Below are 16498 nucleotides of genomic sequence, written 5' to 3' on the forward strand. Positions count from 1 at the left end.
AGAATGTCTAGTCGGGGTTCAGCCCTTTCATTGTCTACCGCCCGCAACATATTTATTACCAGCACATGTAAGTGGTGACTCTGCTTTTTGGAAAATAGCATCTAATAGGACAATGAATGTAGCAGATGGGGCGATCGAGATGCCTGCCTAAGTATTTCATTTTTTTTTTAATTTAACGTCTGATTAATCTGTTCATGATATTTCCGTTTTGTGACATGTTGCATTAAAACAAATCCTGCTTGGAGAACATATAAAAATTTGCACTGCATTGGCCGGGAATCGAACCCGGGTCAACTGCTTGGGAAGCAGCTATGCTCACCACTATACCACCAACGCCCTATGATGTGGTTGCTCTCGGTTCTAAAGATTACAACCCCGAGTTCAATGACTATCTTGCACCAGTTTCAATGGTGCATTTGGTTTAGATACCAACATGAAAAGCAGTAGAAAGTTTCTTGTAGAGGGTAAGGAACTGGGGATTGAAACCAAGGCCAAATCTGTGCAGAAGAGAAGAAATGGAAAGCAGTAGTACAAATAGTGGAAATGAACATATTTAGGCAGCATTGGAAGCAAAGCAGCGAAGAGAAAGAGAGTGCCTTCCATGAAATGCCCAGGAGAATGATAAGAGCAGAACGAAAAGGCAAGAATGACATTCAAAGCATGCCCAGAAAAACGTGTGATGGTCCCACCAGTCATTTATGCTTATAATTGGGTATCTTTACTTTCAAAGTATGGGGTTGATCCTTTGGCGATCACTCTCTTGTATTTCAGCAGAGACAGATAGTTGAGAAGTCTTTTCTCACATAGCTAGCACAAGCCTGCGCTTTTCCTTGCTGGTAGCGTGGAAATGACAGATTGGTTCTCAGAAGAAAAAACAAGAAATATTATAGCAGAGGATGGTTTCGATCCATCGACCTCTGGGTTATGGGCCCAGCACGCTTCCGCTGCGCCACTCTGCTCCCTTGTAAAAGTGTTCTCTTTATGCAGAGGAGGAGCTTTTAGCGATGTGGCGAGGGATTGGTGGGTCTCGCTCCTCATTTGCCTAAGCATGCTGCAATGTATGCTGGGTGCAGAAAATCTTCATCTTCTCGTCTCACAGTCAGTCATAACTGAAAGTGCAGACCCTCTTGGGAACTAGCAGTTTCAGGCCTTTACCAAGATAGCAGCTCTCTAACCCTCTCCTCTCTCTTTGATCCTAGCGCTAGCATGCTCAGGATTTGATTTTAACTGGGAGCCAGAGATCTACCCGGTGAGGGCCTGCCCGGTGTGAGGCTTTTGAGCGTTTGGGAGCGTTCGGGACGTGAGGACATTGGACAGGAAATGTTGCCATCTTGAAATATCCAACCTTCCTGCTGTCGTGAGAGGCTCTTTCCATGGACATCTGCCTCTTGGAGTCCTCTCAACTTGCTCTCTGATATAACATTTTGTGAGCTGCAGTTACATCCGATGGCTACAAGGTGGCGCTGCATTCAGGTGAGAGAACAAGTGTGCACAAAATCGTTGGGGACTTTTGCCAGATTCATCGGTGGATCTTGCCTACTTTTATTCACATGCTAGATATTGCCTAGAAATGCTTTTTAATATAGAGATGCTAGAGTTAGAATGTCTGGTCGGGGTTCAGCCCTTTCATTGTCTACCGCCCGCAACATATTTATTACCAGCACATGTGAGTGGTGACTCTGCTTTTTGGAAAATAGCATCTAATAGGACAATGAATGTAGCAGATGGGGCGATCGAGATGCCTGCCTAAGTATTTCATTTTTTTTTTAATTTAACGTCTGATTAATCTGTTCATGATATTTCCGTTTTGTGACATGTTGCATTAAAACAAATCCAGCTTGGAGAACATCTAAAAATTTGCACTGCATTGGCCGCGAATCGAACCCGGGTCAACTGCTTGGGAAGCAGCTATGCTCACCACTATACCACCAACGCCCTATGATGTGGGTGCTCTCGGTTCTAAAGATTACAACCCCGAGTTCAATGACTATCTTGCACCAGTTTCAATGGTGCATTTGGTTTAGATACCAACATGAAAAGCAGTAGAAAGTTTCTTGTAGAGGGTAAGGAACTGGGGATTGAAACCAAGGCCAAATCTGTGCAGAAGAGAAGAAATGGAAAGCAGTAGTACAAATAGTGGAAATGAACATATTTAGGCAGCTTTGGAAGCAAAGCAGCTAAGAGAAAGAGAGTGCCTTCCATGAAATGCCCAGGAGAATGATAAGAGCAGAACGAAAAGGCAAGAATGACATTCAAAGCATGCCCAGAAAAACGTGTGACGGTCCCACCAGTCATTTATGCTTATAATTGGGTATCTTTACTTTCAAAGTATGGGGTTGATCCTTTGGCGATCACTCTCTTGTATTTCAGCAGAGACAGATAGTTGAGAAGTCTTTTCTCACATAGCTAGCACAAGCCTGCGCTTTTCCTTGCTGGTAGCGAGGAAATGACAGATTGGTCCTCAGAAGAAAAAACAAGAAATATTATAGCAGAGGATGGTTTCGATCCATCGACCTCTGGGTTATGGGCCCAGCACGCTTCCGCTGCGCCACTCTGCTCCCTTGTAAAAGTGTTCTCTTTATGCAGAGGAGGAGCTTTCAGCGAAGTGGCGAGGGATTGGTGGGTCTCGCTCCTCATTTGCCTAAGCATGCTGCAATCTATGCTGGGTGCAGAAAATCTTCATCTTCTCGTCTCACAGTTAGTCATAACTGAAAGTGCAGACCCTCTTGGGAACTAGCAGTTTCAGGCCTTTACCAAGATAGCAGCTCTCTAACCCTCTCCTCTCTCTTTGATCCTAGCGCTAGCATGCTCAGGATTTGATTTTAACTGGGAGCCAGAGATCTACCCGGTGAGGGCTTGCCCGGTGTGAGGCTTTTGAGCGTTTGGGAGCGTTCGGGACGTGAGGACATTGGACAGGAAATGTTGCCATCTTGAAATATCCAACCTTCCTGCTGTCGTGAGAGGCTCTTTCCATGGACATCTGCCTCTTGGAGTCCTCTCAACTTGCTCTCTGATATAACATTTTGTGAGCTGCAGTTACATCCGATGGCTACAAGGTGGCGCTGCATTCAGGTGAGAGAACAAGTGTGCACAAAATCATTGGGGACTTTTGCCAGATTCATCGGTGGATCTTGCCTACTTTTATTCACATGCTAGATATTGCCTAGAAATGCTTTTTAATATAGAGATGCTAGAGTTAGAATGTCTAGTCGGGGTTCAGCCCTTTCATTGTCTTCCGCCCGCAACATATTTATTACCAGCACATGTGAGTGGTGACTCTGCTTTTTGGAAAATAGCATCTAATAGGACAATGAATGTAGCAGATGGGGCGATCGAGATGCCTGCCTAAGTATTTCATTTTTTTTTTAATTTAACGTCTGATTAATCTGTTCATGATATTTCCGTTTTGTGACATGTTGCATTAAAACAAATCCTGCTTGGAGAACATATAAAAATTTGCACTGCATTGGCCGGGAATCGAACCCGGGTCAACTGCTTGGGAAGCAGCTATGCTCACCACTATACCACCAACGCCCTATGATGTGGGTGCTCTCGGTTCTAAAGATAACAACCCCGAGTTCAATGACTATCTTGCACCAGTTTCAATGGTGCATTTGGTTTAGATACCAACATGAAAAGCAGTAGAAAGTTTCTTGTAGAGGGTAAGGAACTGGGAATTGAAACCAAGGCCAAATCTGTGCAGAAGAGAAGAAATGGAAAGCAGTAGTACAAATAGTGGAAATGAACATATTTAGGCAGCATTGGAAGCAAAGCAGCGAAGAGAAAGAGAGTGCCTTCCATGAAATGCCCAGGAGAATGATAAGAGCAGAACGAAAAGGCAAGAATGACATTCAAAGCATGCCCAGAAAAACGTGTGATGGTCCCACCAGTCATTTATGCTTATAATTGGGTATCTTTACTTTCAAAGTATGGGGTTGATCCTTTGGCGATCACTCTCTTGTATTTCAGCAGAGACAGATAGTTGAGAAGTCTTTTCTCACATAGCTAGCACAAGCCTGCGCTTTTCCTTGCTGGTAGCGTGGAAATGACAGATTGGTTCTCAGAAGAAAAAACAAGAAATATTATAGCAGAGGATGGTTTCGATCCATCGACCTCTGGGTTATGGGCCCAGCACGCTTCCGCTGCGCCACTCTGCTCCCTTGTAAAAGTGTTCTCTTTATGCAGAGGAGGAGCTTTCAGCGAAGTGGCAAGGGATTGGTGGGTCTCGCTCCTCATTTGCCTAAGCATGCTGCAATGTATGCTGGGTGCAGAAAATCTTCATCTTCTCGTCTCACAGTTAGTCATAACTGAAAGTGCAGACCCTCTTGGGAACTAGCAGTTTCAGGCCTTTACCAAGATAGCAGCTCTCTAACCCTCTCCTCTCTCTTTGATCCTAGCGCTAGCATGCTCAGGATTTGATTTTAACTGGGAGCCAGAGATCTACCCGGTGAGGGCTTGCCCGGTGTGAGGCTTTTGAGCACTTGGGAGCGTTCGGGACGTGAGGACATTGGACAGGAAATGTTGCCATCTTGAAATATCCAACCTTCCTGCTGTCGTGAGAGGCTCTTTCCATGGACATCTGCCTCTTGGAGTCCTCTCAACTTGCTCTCTGATATAACATTTTGTGAGCTGCAGTTACATCCGATGGCTACAAGGTGGCGCTGCATTCAGGTGAGAGAACAAGTGTGCACAAAATCATTGGGGACTTTTGCCAGATTAATCGGTGGATCTTGCCTACTTTTATTCACATGCTAGATATTGCCTAGAAATGCTTTTTAATATAGAGATGCTAGAGTTAGAATGTCTAGTCGGGGTTCAGCCCTTTCATTGTCTTCCGCCCGCAACATATTTATTACCAGCACATGTGAGTGGTGACTCTGCTTTTTGGAAAATAGCATCTAATAGGACAATGAATGTAGCAGATGGGGCGATCGAGATGCCTGCCTAAGTATTTCATTTTTTTTTTAATTTAACGTCTGATTAATCTGTTCATGATATTTCCGTTTTGTGACATGTTGCATTAAAACAAATCCTGCTTGGAGAACATATAAAAATTTGCACTGCATTGGCCGGGAATCGAACCCGGGTCAACTGCTTGGGAAGCAGCTATGCTCACCACTATACCACCAACGCCCTATGATGTGGGTGCTCTCGGTTCTAAAGATTACAACCCCGAGTTCAATGACTATCTTGCACCAGTTTCAATGGTGCATTTGGTTTAGATACCAACATGAAAAGCAGTAGAAAGTTTCTTGTAGAGGGTAAGGAACTGGGGATTGAAACCAAGGCCAAATCTGTGCAGAGGAGAAGAAATGGAAAGCAGTAGTACAAATAGTGGAAATGAACATATTTAGGCAGCATTGGAAGCAAAGCAGCGAAGAGAAAGAGAGTGCCTTCCATGAAATGCCCAGGAGAATGATAAGAGCAGAACGAAAAGGCAAGAATGACATTCAAAGCATGCCCAGAAAAACGTGTGACGGTCCCACCAGTCATTTATGCTTATAATTGGGTATCTTTACTTTCAAAGTATGGGGTTGATCCTTTGGCGATCACTCTGTTGTGTTTCAGCAGAGACAGATAGTTGAGAAGTCTTTTCTCACATAGCTAGCACAAGCCTGCGCTTTTCCTTGCTTGTAGCGTGGAAATGACAGATTGGTTCTCAGAAGAAAAAACAAGAAATATTATAGCAGAGGATGGTTTCGATCCATCGACCGCTGGGTTATGGGCCCAGCACGCTTCCGCTGCGCCACTCTGCTCCCTTGTAAAAGTGTTCTCTTTATGCAGAGGAGGAGCTTTCAGCGAAGTGGCGAGGGATTGGTGGGTCTCGCTCCTCATTTGCCTAAGCATGCTGCAATGTATGCTGGGTGCAGAAAATCTTCATCTTCTCGTCTCACAGTCAGTCATAACTGAAAGTGCAGACCCTCTTGGGAACTAGCAGTTTCAGGCCTTTACCAAGATAGCAGCTCTCTAACCCTCTCCTCTCTCTTTGATCCTAGCGCTAGCATGCTCAGGATTTGATTTTAACTGGGAGCCAGAGATCTACCCGGTGAGGGCGAGGCTTTTGAGCGTTTGGGAGCGTTCGGGACGTGAGGACGTTGGACAGGAAATGTTGCCATCTTGAAATATCCAACCTTCCTGCTGTCATGAGAGGCTCTTTCCATGGACATCTGCCTCTTGGAGTCCTCTCAACTTGCTCTCTGATATAACATTTTGTGAGCTGCAGTTACATCCGATGGCTACAAGGTGGCGCTGCATTCAGGTGAGAGAACAAGTGTGCACAAAATCGTTGGGGACTTTTGCCAGATTCATCGGTGGATCTTGCCTACTTTTATTCACATGCTAGATATTGCCTAGAAATGCTTTTTAATATAGAGATGCTAGAGTTAGAATGTCTGGTCGGGGTTCAGCCCTTTCATTGTCTACCGCCCGCAACATATTTATTACCAGCACATGTGAGTGGTGACTCTGCTTTTTGGAAAATAGCATCTAATAGGACAATGAATGTAGCAGATGGGGCGATCGAGATGCCTGCCTAAGTATTTCATTTTTTTTTAAATTTAATGTCTGATTAATCTGTTCATGATATTTCCGTTTTGTGACATGTTGCATTAAAACAAATCCTGCTTGGAGAACATATAAAAATTTGCACTGCATTGGCCGGGAATCGAACCCGGGTCAACTGCTTGGGAAGCAGCTATGCTCACCACTATACCACCAACGCCCTATGATGTGGGTGCTCTCGGTTCTAAAGATTACAACCCCGAGTTCAATGACTATCTTGCACCAGTTTCAATGGTGCATTTGGTTTAGATACCAACATGAAAAGCAGTAGAAAGTTTCTTGTAGAGGGTAAGGAACTGGGAATTGAAACCAAGGCCAAATCTGTGCAGAAGAGAAGAAATGGAAAGCAGTAGTACAAATAGTGGAAATGAACATATTTAGGCAGCATTGGAAGCAAAGCAGCGAAGAGAAAGAGAGTGCCTTCCATGAAATGCCCAGGAGAATGATAAGAGCAGAACGAAAAGGCAAGAATGACATTCAAAGCATGCCCAGAAAAACGTGTGACGGTCCCACCAGTCATTTATGCTTATAATTGGGTATCTTTACTTTCAAAGTATGGGGTTGATCCTTTGGCGATCACTCTCTTGTATTTCAGCAGAGACAGATAGTTGAGAAGTCTTTTCTCACATAGCTAGCACAAGCCTGCGCTTTTCCTTGCTGGTAGCGTGGAAATGACAGATTGGTCCTCAGAAGAAAAAACAAGAAATATTATAGCAGAGGATGGTTTCGATCCATCGACCGCTGGGTTATGGGCCCAGCACGCTTCCGCTGCGCCACTCTGCTCCCTTGTAAAAGTGTTCTCTTTATGCAGAGGAGGAGCTTTCAGCGAAGTGGCGAGGGATTGGTGGGTCTCGCTCCTCATTTGCCTAAGCATGCTGCAATGTATGCTGGGTGCAGAAAATCTTCATCTTCTCGTCTCACAGTTAGTCATAACTGAAAGTGCAGACCCTCTTGGGAACTAGCAGTTTCAGGCCTTTACCAAGATAGCAGCTCTCTAACCCTCTCCTCTCTCTTTGATCCTAGCGCTAGCATGCTCAGGATTTGATTTTAACTGGGAGCCAGAGATCTACCCGGTGAGGGCTTGCCCGGTGTGAGGCTTTTGAGCGTTTGGGAGCGTTCGGGACGTGAGGACATTGGACAGGAAATGTTGCCATCTTGAAATATCCAACCTTCCTGCTGTCGTGAGAGGCTCTTTCCATGGACATCTGCCTCTTGGAGTCCTCTCAACTTGCTCTCTGATATAACATTTTGTGAGCTGCAGTTACATCCGATGGCTACAAGGTGGCGCTGCATTCAGGTGAGAGAACAAGTGTGCACAAAATCGTTGGGGACTTTTGCCAGATTCATCGGTGGATCTTGCCTACTTTTATTCACATGCTAGATATTGCCTAGAAATGCTTTTTAATATAGAGATGCTACAGTTAGAATGTCTAGTCGGGGTTCAGCCCTTTCATTGTCTACCGCCCGCAACATATTTATTACCAGCACATGTAAGTGGTGACTCTGCTTTTTGGAAAATAGCATCTAATAGGACAATGAATGTAGCAGATGGGGCGATCGAGATGCCTGCCTAAGTATTTCATTTTTTTTTTAATTTAACGTCTGATTAATCTGTTCATGATATTTCCGTTTTGTGACATGTTGCATTAAAACAAATCCTGCTTGGAGAACATATAAAAATTTGCACAGCATTGGCCGGGAATCGAACCCGGGTCAACTGCTTGGGAAGCAGCTATGCTCACCACTATACCACCAACGCCCTATGATGTGGTTGCTCTCGGTTCTAAAGATTACAACCCCGAGTTCAATGACTATCTTGCACCAGTTTCAATGGTGCATTTGGTTTAGATACCAACATGAAAAGCAGTAGAAAGTTTCTTGTAGAGGGTAAGGAACTGGGGATTGAAACCAAGGCCAAATCTGTGCAGAAGAGAAGAAATGGAAAGCAGTAGTACAAATAGTGGAAATGAACATATTTAGGCAGCATTGGAAGCAAAGCAGCGAAGAGAAAGAGAGTGCCTTCCATGAAATGCCCAGGAGAATGATAAGAGCAGAACGAAAAGGCAAGAATGACATTCAAAGCATGCCCAGAAAAACGTGTGATGGTCCCACCAGTCATTTATGCTTATAATTGGGTATCTTTACTTTCAAAGTATGGGGTTGATCCTTTGGCGATCACTCTCTTGTATTTCAGCAGAGACAGATAGTTGAGAAGTCTTTTCTCACATAGCTAGCACAAGCCTGCGCTTTTCCTTGCTGGTAGCGTGGAAATGACAGATTGGTTCTCAGAAGAAAAAACAAGAAATATTATAGCAGAGGATGGTTTCGATCCATCGACCTCTGGGTTATGGGCCCAGCACGCTTCCGCTGCGCCACTCTGCTCCCTTGTAAAAGTGTTCTCTTTATGCAGAGGAGGAGCTTTCAGCGAAGTGGCAAGGGATTGGTGGGTCTCGCTCCTCATTTGCCTAAGCATGCTGCAATGTATGCTGGGTGCAGAAAATCTTCATCTTCTCGTCTCACAGTTAGTCATAACTGAAAGTGCAGACCCTCTTGGGAACTAGCAGTTTCAGGCCTTTACCAAGATAGCAGCTCTCTAACCCTCTCCTCTCTCTTTGATCCTAGCGCTAGCATGCTCAGGATTTGATTTTAACTGGGAGCCAGAGATCTACCCGGTGAGGGGAGGCTTTTGAGCGTTTGGGAGCGTTCGGGACGTGAGGACATTGGACAGGAAATGTTGCCATCTTGAAATATCCAACCTTCCTGCTGTCGTGAGAGGCTCTTTCCATGGACATCTGCCTCTTGGAGTCCTCTCAACTTGCTCTCTGATATAACATTTTGTGAGCTGCAGTTACATCCGATGGCTACAAGGTGGCGCTGCATTCAGGTGAGAGAACAAGTGTGCACAAAATCGTTGGGGACTTTTGCCAGATTCATCGGTGGATCTTGCCTACTTTTATTCACATGCTAGATATTGCCTAGAAATGCTTTTTAATATAGAGATGCTACAGTTAGAATGTCTAGTCGGGGTTCAGCCCTTTCATTGTCTACCGCCCGCAACATATTTATTACCAGCACATGTAAGTGGTGACTCTGCTTTTTGGAAAATAGCATCTAATAGGACAATGAATGTAGCAGATGGGGCGATCGAGATGCCTGCCTAAGTATTTCATTTTTTTTTTAATTTAACGTCTGATTAATCTGTTCATGATATTTCCGTTTTGTGACATGTTGCATTAAAACAAATCCTGCTTGGAGAACATATAAAAATTTGCACTGCATTGGCCGGGAATCGAACCCGGGTCAACTGCTTGGGAAGCAGCTATGCTCACCACTATATCACCAACGCCCTATGATGTGGTTGCTCTCGGTTCTAAAGATTACAACCCCGAGTTCAATGACTATCTTTCACCAGTTTCAATGGTGCATTTGGTTTAGATACCAACATGAAAAGCAGTAGAAAGTTTCTTGTAGAGGGTAAGGAACTGGGGATTGAAACCAAGGCCAAATCTGTGCAGAAGAGAAGAAATGGAAAGCAGTAGTACAAATAGTGGAAATGAACATATTTAGGCAGCATTGGAAGCAAAGCAGCGAAGAGAAAGAGAGTGCCTTCCATGAAATGCCCAGGAGAATGATAAGAGCAGAACGAAAAGGCAAGAATGACATTCAAAGCATGCCCAGAAAAACGTGTGATGGTCCCACCAGTCATTTATGCTTATAATTGGGTATCTTTACTTTCAAAGTATGGGGTTGATCCTTTGGCGATCACTCTCTTGTATTTCAGCAGAGACAGATAGTTGAGAAGTCTTTTCTCACATAGCTAGCACAAGCCTGCGCTTTTCCTTGCTGGTAGCGTGGAAATGACAGATTGGTTCTCAGAAGAAAAAACAAGAAATATTATAGCAGAGGATGGTTTTGATCCATCGACCTCTGGGTTATGGGCCCAGCACGCTTCCGCTGCGCCACTCTGCTCCCTTGTAAAAGTGTTCTCTTTATGCAGAGGAGGAGCTTTCAGCGAAGTGGCGAGGGATTGGTGGGTCTCGCTCCTCATTTGCCTAAGCATGCTGCAATGTATGCTGGGTGCAGAAAATCTTCATCTTCTATTCTCACAGTCAGTCATAACTGAAAGTGCAGACCCTCTTGGGAACTAGCAGTTTCAGGCCCTTACCAAGATAGCAGCTCTCTAACCCTCTCCTCTCTCTTTTATCCCAGCGCTAGCATGCTCAGGATTTGATTTTAACTGGGAGCCAGAGATCTACCCGGTGAGGGCTTGCCCGGTGTGAGGCTTTTGAGCGTTCGGGACGTGAGGACATTGGACAGGAAATGTTGCCATCTTGAAATATCCAACCTTCCTGCTGTCGTGAGAGGCTCTTTCCATGGACATCTGCCTCTTGGAGTCCTCTCAACTTGCTCTCTGATATAACATTTTGTGAGCTGCAGTTACATCCGATGGCTACAAGGTGGCGCTGCATTCAGGTGAGAGAACAAGTGTGCACAAAATCGTTGGGTACTTTTACCAGATTCATCGGTGGATCTTGCCTACTTTTATTCACATGCTAGATATTGCCTAGAAATGCTTTTTAATATAGAGATGCTAGAGTTAGAATGTCTGGTCGGGGTTCAGCCCTTTCATTGTCTACCGCCCGCAACATATTTATTACCAGCACATGTGAGTGGTGACTCTGCTTTTTGGAAAATAGCATCTAATAGGACAATGAATGTAGCAGATGGGGCGATCGAGATGCCTGCCTAAGTATTTCATTTTTTTTTTTAATTTAACGTCTGATTAATCTGTTCATGATATTTCCGTTTTGTGACGTGTTGCATTAAAACAAATCCTGCTTGGAGAACATATAAAAATTTGCACTGCATTGGCCGGGAATCGAACCCGGGTCAACTGCTTGGGAAGCAGCTATGCTCACCACTATACCACCAACGCCCTATGATGTGGGTGCTCTCGGTTCTAAAGATTACAACCCCGAGTTCAATGACTATCTTGCACCAGTTTCAATGGTGCATTTGGTTTAGATACCAACATGAAAAGCATTAGAAAGTTTCTTGTAGAGGGTAAGGAACTGGGAATTGAAACCAAGGCCAAATCTGTGCAGAAGAGAAGAAATGGAAAGCAGTAGTACAAATAGTGGAAATGAACATATTTAGGCATCATTGGAAGCAAAGCAGCGAAGAGAAAGAGAGTGCCTTCCATGAAATGCCCAGGAGAATGATAAGAGCAGAACGAAAAGGCAAGAATGACATTCAAAGCATGCCCAGAAAAACGTGTGACGGTCCCACCAGTCATTTATGCTTATAATTGGGTATCTTTACTTTCAAAGTATGGGGTTGATCCTTTGGCGATCACTCTCTTGTATTTCAGCAGAGACAGATAGTTGAGAAGTCTTTTCTCACATAGCTAGCACAAGCCTGCGCTTTTCCTTGCTGGTAGCGTGGAAATGACAGATTGGTCCTCAGAAGAAAAAACAAGAAATATTATAGCAGAGGATGGTTTCGATCCATCGACCTCTGGGTTATGGGCCCAGCACGCTTCCGCTGCGCCACTGTGCTCCCTTGTAAAAGTGTTCTCTTTATGCAGAGGAGGAGCTTTCAGCGAAGTGGCGAGGGATTGGTGGGTCTCGCTCCTCATTTGCCTAAGCATGCTGCAATGTATGCTGGGTGCAGAAAATCTTCATCTTCTCGTCTCACAGTCAGTCATAACTGAAAGTGCAGACCCTCTTGGGAACTAGCAGTTTCAGGCCTTTACCAAGATAGCAGCTCTCTAACCCTCTCCTCTCTCTTTGATCCTAGCGCTAGCATGCTCAGGATTTGATTTTAACTGGGAGCCAGAGATCTACCCGGTGAGGGCGAGGCTTTTGAGCGTTTGGGAGCGTTCGGGACGTGAGGACGTTGGAGAGGAAATGTTGCCATCTTGAAATATCCAACTTTCCTGCTGTCATGAGAGGCTCTTTCCATGGACATCTGCCTCTTGGAGTCCTCTCAAATTGCTCTCTGATATAACATTTTGTGAGCTGCAGTTACATCCGATGGCTACAAGGTGGCGCTGCATTCAGGTGAGAGAACAAGTGTGCACAAAATCGTTGGGGACTTTTGCCAGATTCATCGGTGGATCTTGCCTACTTTTATTCACATGCTAGATATTGCCTAGAAATGCTTTTTAATATAGAGATGCTACAGTTAGAATGTCTAGTCGGGGTTCAGCCCTTTCATTGTCTACCGCCCGCAACATATTTATTACCAGCACATGTAAGTGGTGACTCTGCTTTTTGGAAAATAGCATCTAATAGGACAATGAATGTAGCAGATGGGGCGATCGAGATGCCTGCCTAAGTATTTCATTTTTTTTTTAATTTAACGTCTGATTAATCTGTTCATGATATTTCCGTTTTGTGACATGTTGCATTAAAACAAATCCTGCTTGGAGAACATATAAAAATTTGCACTGCATTGGCCGGGAATCGAACCCGGGTCAACTGCTTGGGAAGCAGCTATGCTCACCACTATACCACCAACGCCCTATGATGTGGTTGCTCTCGGTTCTAAAGATTACAACCCCGAGTTCAATGACTATCTTGCACCAGTTTCAATTGTGCATTTGGTTTAGATACCAACATGAAAAGCAGTAGAAAGTTTCTTGTAGAGGGTAAGGAACTGGGGATTGAAACCAAGGCCAAATCTGTGCAGAAGAGAAGAAATGGAAAGCAGTAGTACAAATAGTGGAAATGAACATATTTAGGCAGCATTGGAAGCAAAGCAGCGAAGAGAAAGAGAGTGCCTTCCATGAAATGCCCAGGAGAATGATAAGAGCAGAACGAAAAGGCAAGAATGACATTCAAAGCATGCCCAGAAAAACGTGTGACGGTCCCACCAGTCATTTATGCTTATAATTGGGTATCTTTACTTTCAAAGTATGGGGTTGATCCTTTGGCGATCACTCTCTTGTATTTCAGCAGAGACAGATAGTTGAGAAGTCTTTTCTCACATAGCTAGCACAAGCCTGCGCTTTTCCTTGCTGGTAGCGTGGAAATGACAGATTGGTCCTCAGAAGAAAAAACAAGAAATATTATAGCAGAGGATGGTTTCGATCCATCAACCTCTGGGTTATGGGCCCAGCAAGCTTCCGCTGCGCCACTGTGCTCCCTTGTAAAAGTGTTCTCTTTATGCAGAGGAGGAGCTTTCAGCGAAGTGGCGAGGGATTGGTGGGTCTCGCTCCTCATTTGCCTAAGCATGCTGCAATGTATGCTGGGTGCAGAAAATCTTCATCTTCTCGTCTCACAGTCAGTCATAACTGAAAGTGCAGACCCTCTTGGGAACTAGCAGTTTCAGGCCTTTACCAAGATAGCAGCTCTCTAACCCTCTCCTCTCTCTTTGATCCTAGCGCTAGCATGCTCAGGATTTGATTTTAACTGGGAGCCAGAGATCTACCCGGTGAGGGCGAGGCTTTTGAGCGTTTGGGAGCGTTCGGGACGTGAGGACGTTGGAGAGGAAATGTTGCCATCTTGAAATATCCAACCTTCCTGCTGTCATGAGAGGCTCTTTCCATGGACATCTGCCTCTTGGAGTCCTCTCAACTTGCTCTCTGATATAACATTTTGTGAGCTGCAGTTACATCCGATGGCTACAAGGTGGCGCTGCATTCAGGTGAGAGAACAAGTGTGCACAAAATCGTTGGGGACTTTTGCCAGATTCATCGGTGGATCGTGCCTACTTTTATTCACATGCTAGATATTGCCTAGAAATGCTTTTTAATATAGAGATGCTAGAGTTAGAATGTCTGGTCGGGGTTCAGCCCTTTCATTGTCTACCGCCCGCAACATATTTATTACCAGCACATGTGAGTGGTGACTCTGCTTTTTGGAAAATAGCATCTAATAGGACAATGAATGTAGCAGATGGGGCGATCGAGATGCCTGCCTAAGTATTTCATTTTTTTTTTAATTTAACGTCTGATTAATCTGTTCATGATATTTCCGTTTTGTGACATGTTGCATTAAAACAAATCCTGCTTGGAGAACATATAAAAATTTGCACTGCATTGGCCGGGAATCGAAACCGGGTCAACTGCTTGGGAAGCAGCTATGCTCACCACTATACCACCAACGCCCTATGATGTGGGTGCTCTCGGTTCTAAAGATTACAACCCCGAGTTCAATGACTATCTTGCACCAGTTTCAATGGTGCATTTGGTTTAGATACCAACATGAAAAGCAGTAGAAAGTTTCTTGTAGAGGGTAAGGAACTGGGAATTGAAACCTAGGCCAAATCTGTGCAGAAGAGAAGAAATGGAAAGCAGAAGTACAAATAGTGGAAATGAACATATTTAGGCATCATTGGAAGCAAAGCAGCGAAGAGAAAGAGAGTGCCTTCCATGAAATGCCCAGGAGAATGATAAGAGCAGAACGAAAAGGCAAGAATGACATTCAAAGCATGCCCAGAAAAACGTGTGACGGTCCCACCAGTCATTTATGCTTATAATTGGGTATCTTTACTTTCAAAGTATGGGGTTGATCCTTTGGCGATCACTCTCTTGTATTTCAGCAGAGACAGATAGTTGAGAAGTCTTTTCTCACATAGCTAGCACAAGCCTGCGCTTTTCCTTGCTGGTAGCGTGGAAATGACAGATTGGTCCTCAGAAGAAAAAACAAGAAATATTATAGCAGAGGATGGTTTCGATCCATCGACCTCTGGGTTATGGGCCCAGCACGCTTCCGCTGCGCCACTCTGCTCCCTTGTAAAAGTGTTCTCTTTATGCAGAGGAGGAGCTTTCAGCGAAGTGGCGAGGGATTGGTGGGTCTCGCTCCTCATTTGCCTAAGCATGCTGCAATGTATGCTGGGTGCAGAAAATCTTCATCTTCTCGTCTCACAGTTAGTCATAACTGAAAGTGCAGACCCTCTTGGGAACTAGCAGTTTCAGGCCTTTACCAAGATAGCAGCTCTCTAACCCTCTCCTCTCTCTTTGATCCTAGCGCTAGCATGCTCAGGATTTGATTTTAACTGGGAGCCAGAGATATACCCGGTGAGGGCTTGCCCGGTGTGAGGCTTTTGAGCGTTTGGGAGCGTTCGGGACGTGAGGACATTGGACAGGAAATGTTGCCATCTTGAAATATCCAACCTTCCTGCTGTCGTGAGAGGCTCTTTCCATGGACATCTGCCTCTTGGAGTCCTCTCAACTTGCTCTCTGATATAACATTTTGTGAGCTGCAGTTACATCCGATGGCTACAAGGTGGCGCTGCATTCAGGTGAGAGAACAAGTGTGCACAAAATCGTTGGGGACTTTTGCCAGATTCATCGGTGGATCTTGCCTACTTTTATTCACATGCTAGATATTGCCTAGAAATGCTTTTTAATATAGAGATGCTACAGTTAGAATGTCTAGTCGGGGTTCAGCCCTTTCATTGTCTACCGCCCGCAACATATTTATTACCAGCACATGTAAGTGGTGACTCTGCTTTTTGGAAAATAGCATCTAATAGGACAATGAATGTAGCAGATGGGGCGATCGAGATGCCTGCCTAAGTATTTCATTTTTTTTTTAATTTAACGTCTGATTAATCTGTTCATGATATTTCCGTTTTGTGACATGTTGCATTAAAACAAATCCTGCTTGGAGAACATATAAAAATTTGCACTGCATTGGCCGGGAATCGAACCTGGGTCAACTGCTTGGGAAGCAGCTATGCTCACCACTATACCACCAACGCCCTATGATGTGGTTGCTCTCGGTTCTAAAGATTACAACCCCGAGTTCAATGACTATCTTGCACCAGTTTCAATGGTGCATTTGGTTTAGATACCAACATGAAAAGCAGTAGAAAATTTCTTGTAGAGGGTAAGGAACTGGGGATTGAAACCAAGGCCAAATCTGTGCAGAAGAGAAGAAATGGAAAGCAGTAGTACAAATAGTGGAAATGAACATATTTAGGCATC

General features: G+C 44.5%; 8 non-coding genes across 8 annotated transcripts; all 8 read right to left on the minus strand.

Moving 5' to 3' along the window:
• Positions 1–264: 264 nt before the first annotated feature.
• On the minus strand, positions 265–336 carry TRNAG-CCC (transfer RNA glycine (anticodon CCC)). The gene has a single exon. It is a non-coding gene; the product is annotated as a tRNA-Gly (tRNA).
• A 3126-nt stretch (positions 337–3462) lies between these two features.
• TRNAG-CCC (transfer RNA glycine (anticodon CCC)) lies at positions 3463–3534 on the minus strand. Its single transcript has one exon. It is a non-coding gene; the product is annotated as a tRNA-Gly (tRNA).
• Positions 3535–5061: 1527 nt separating this feature from the next.
• TRNAG-CCC (transfer RNA glycine (anticodon CCC)) lies at positions 5062–5133 on the minus strand. Its single transcript has one exon. It is a non-coding gene; the product is annotated as a tRNA-Gly (tRNA).
• A 1516-nt stretch (positions 5134–6649) lies between these two features.
• Positions 6650–6721, minus strand: TRNAG-CCC (transfer RNA glycine (anticodon CCC)). The gene has a single exon. It is a non-coding gene; the product is annotated as a tRNA-Gly (tRNA).
• A 1527-nt stretch (positions 6722–8248) lies between these two features.
• On the minus strand, positions 8249–8320 carry TRNAG-CCC (transfer RNA glycine (anticodon CCC)). The gene has a single exon. It is a non-coding gene; the product is annotated as a tRNA-Gly (tRNA).
• A 1515-nt stretch (positions 8321–9835) lies between these two features.
• TRNAG-CCC (transfer RNA glycine (anticodon CCC)) lies at positions 9836–9907 on the minus strand. The gene has a single exon. It is a non-coding gene; the product is annotated as a tRNA-Gly (tRNA).
• Positions 9908–11425: 1518 nt separating this feature from the next.
• Positions 11426–11497, minus strand: TRNAG-CCC (transfer RNA glycine (anticodon CCC)). The gene has a single exon. It is a non-coding gene; the product is annotated as a tRNA-Gly (tRNA).
• Positions 11498–13013: 1516 nt separating this feature from the next.
• On the minus strand, positions 13014–13085 carry TRNAG-CCC (transfer RNA glycine (anticodon CCC)). The gene has a single exon. It is a non-coding gene; the product is annotated as a tRNA-Gly (tRNA).
• Between the last annotated feature and the right edge of the window lie 3413 nt (positions 13086–16498).

The sequence above is a fragment of the Triturus cristatus genome, chromosome 11 (assembly GCF_964204655.1).
Source record: "Triturus cristatus chromosome 11, aTriCri1.1, whole genome shotgun sequence".
Lineage (NCBI taxonomy): Eukaryota > Metazoa > Chordata > Amphibia > Caudata > Salamandridae > Triturus > Triturus cristatus.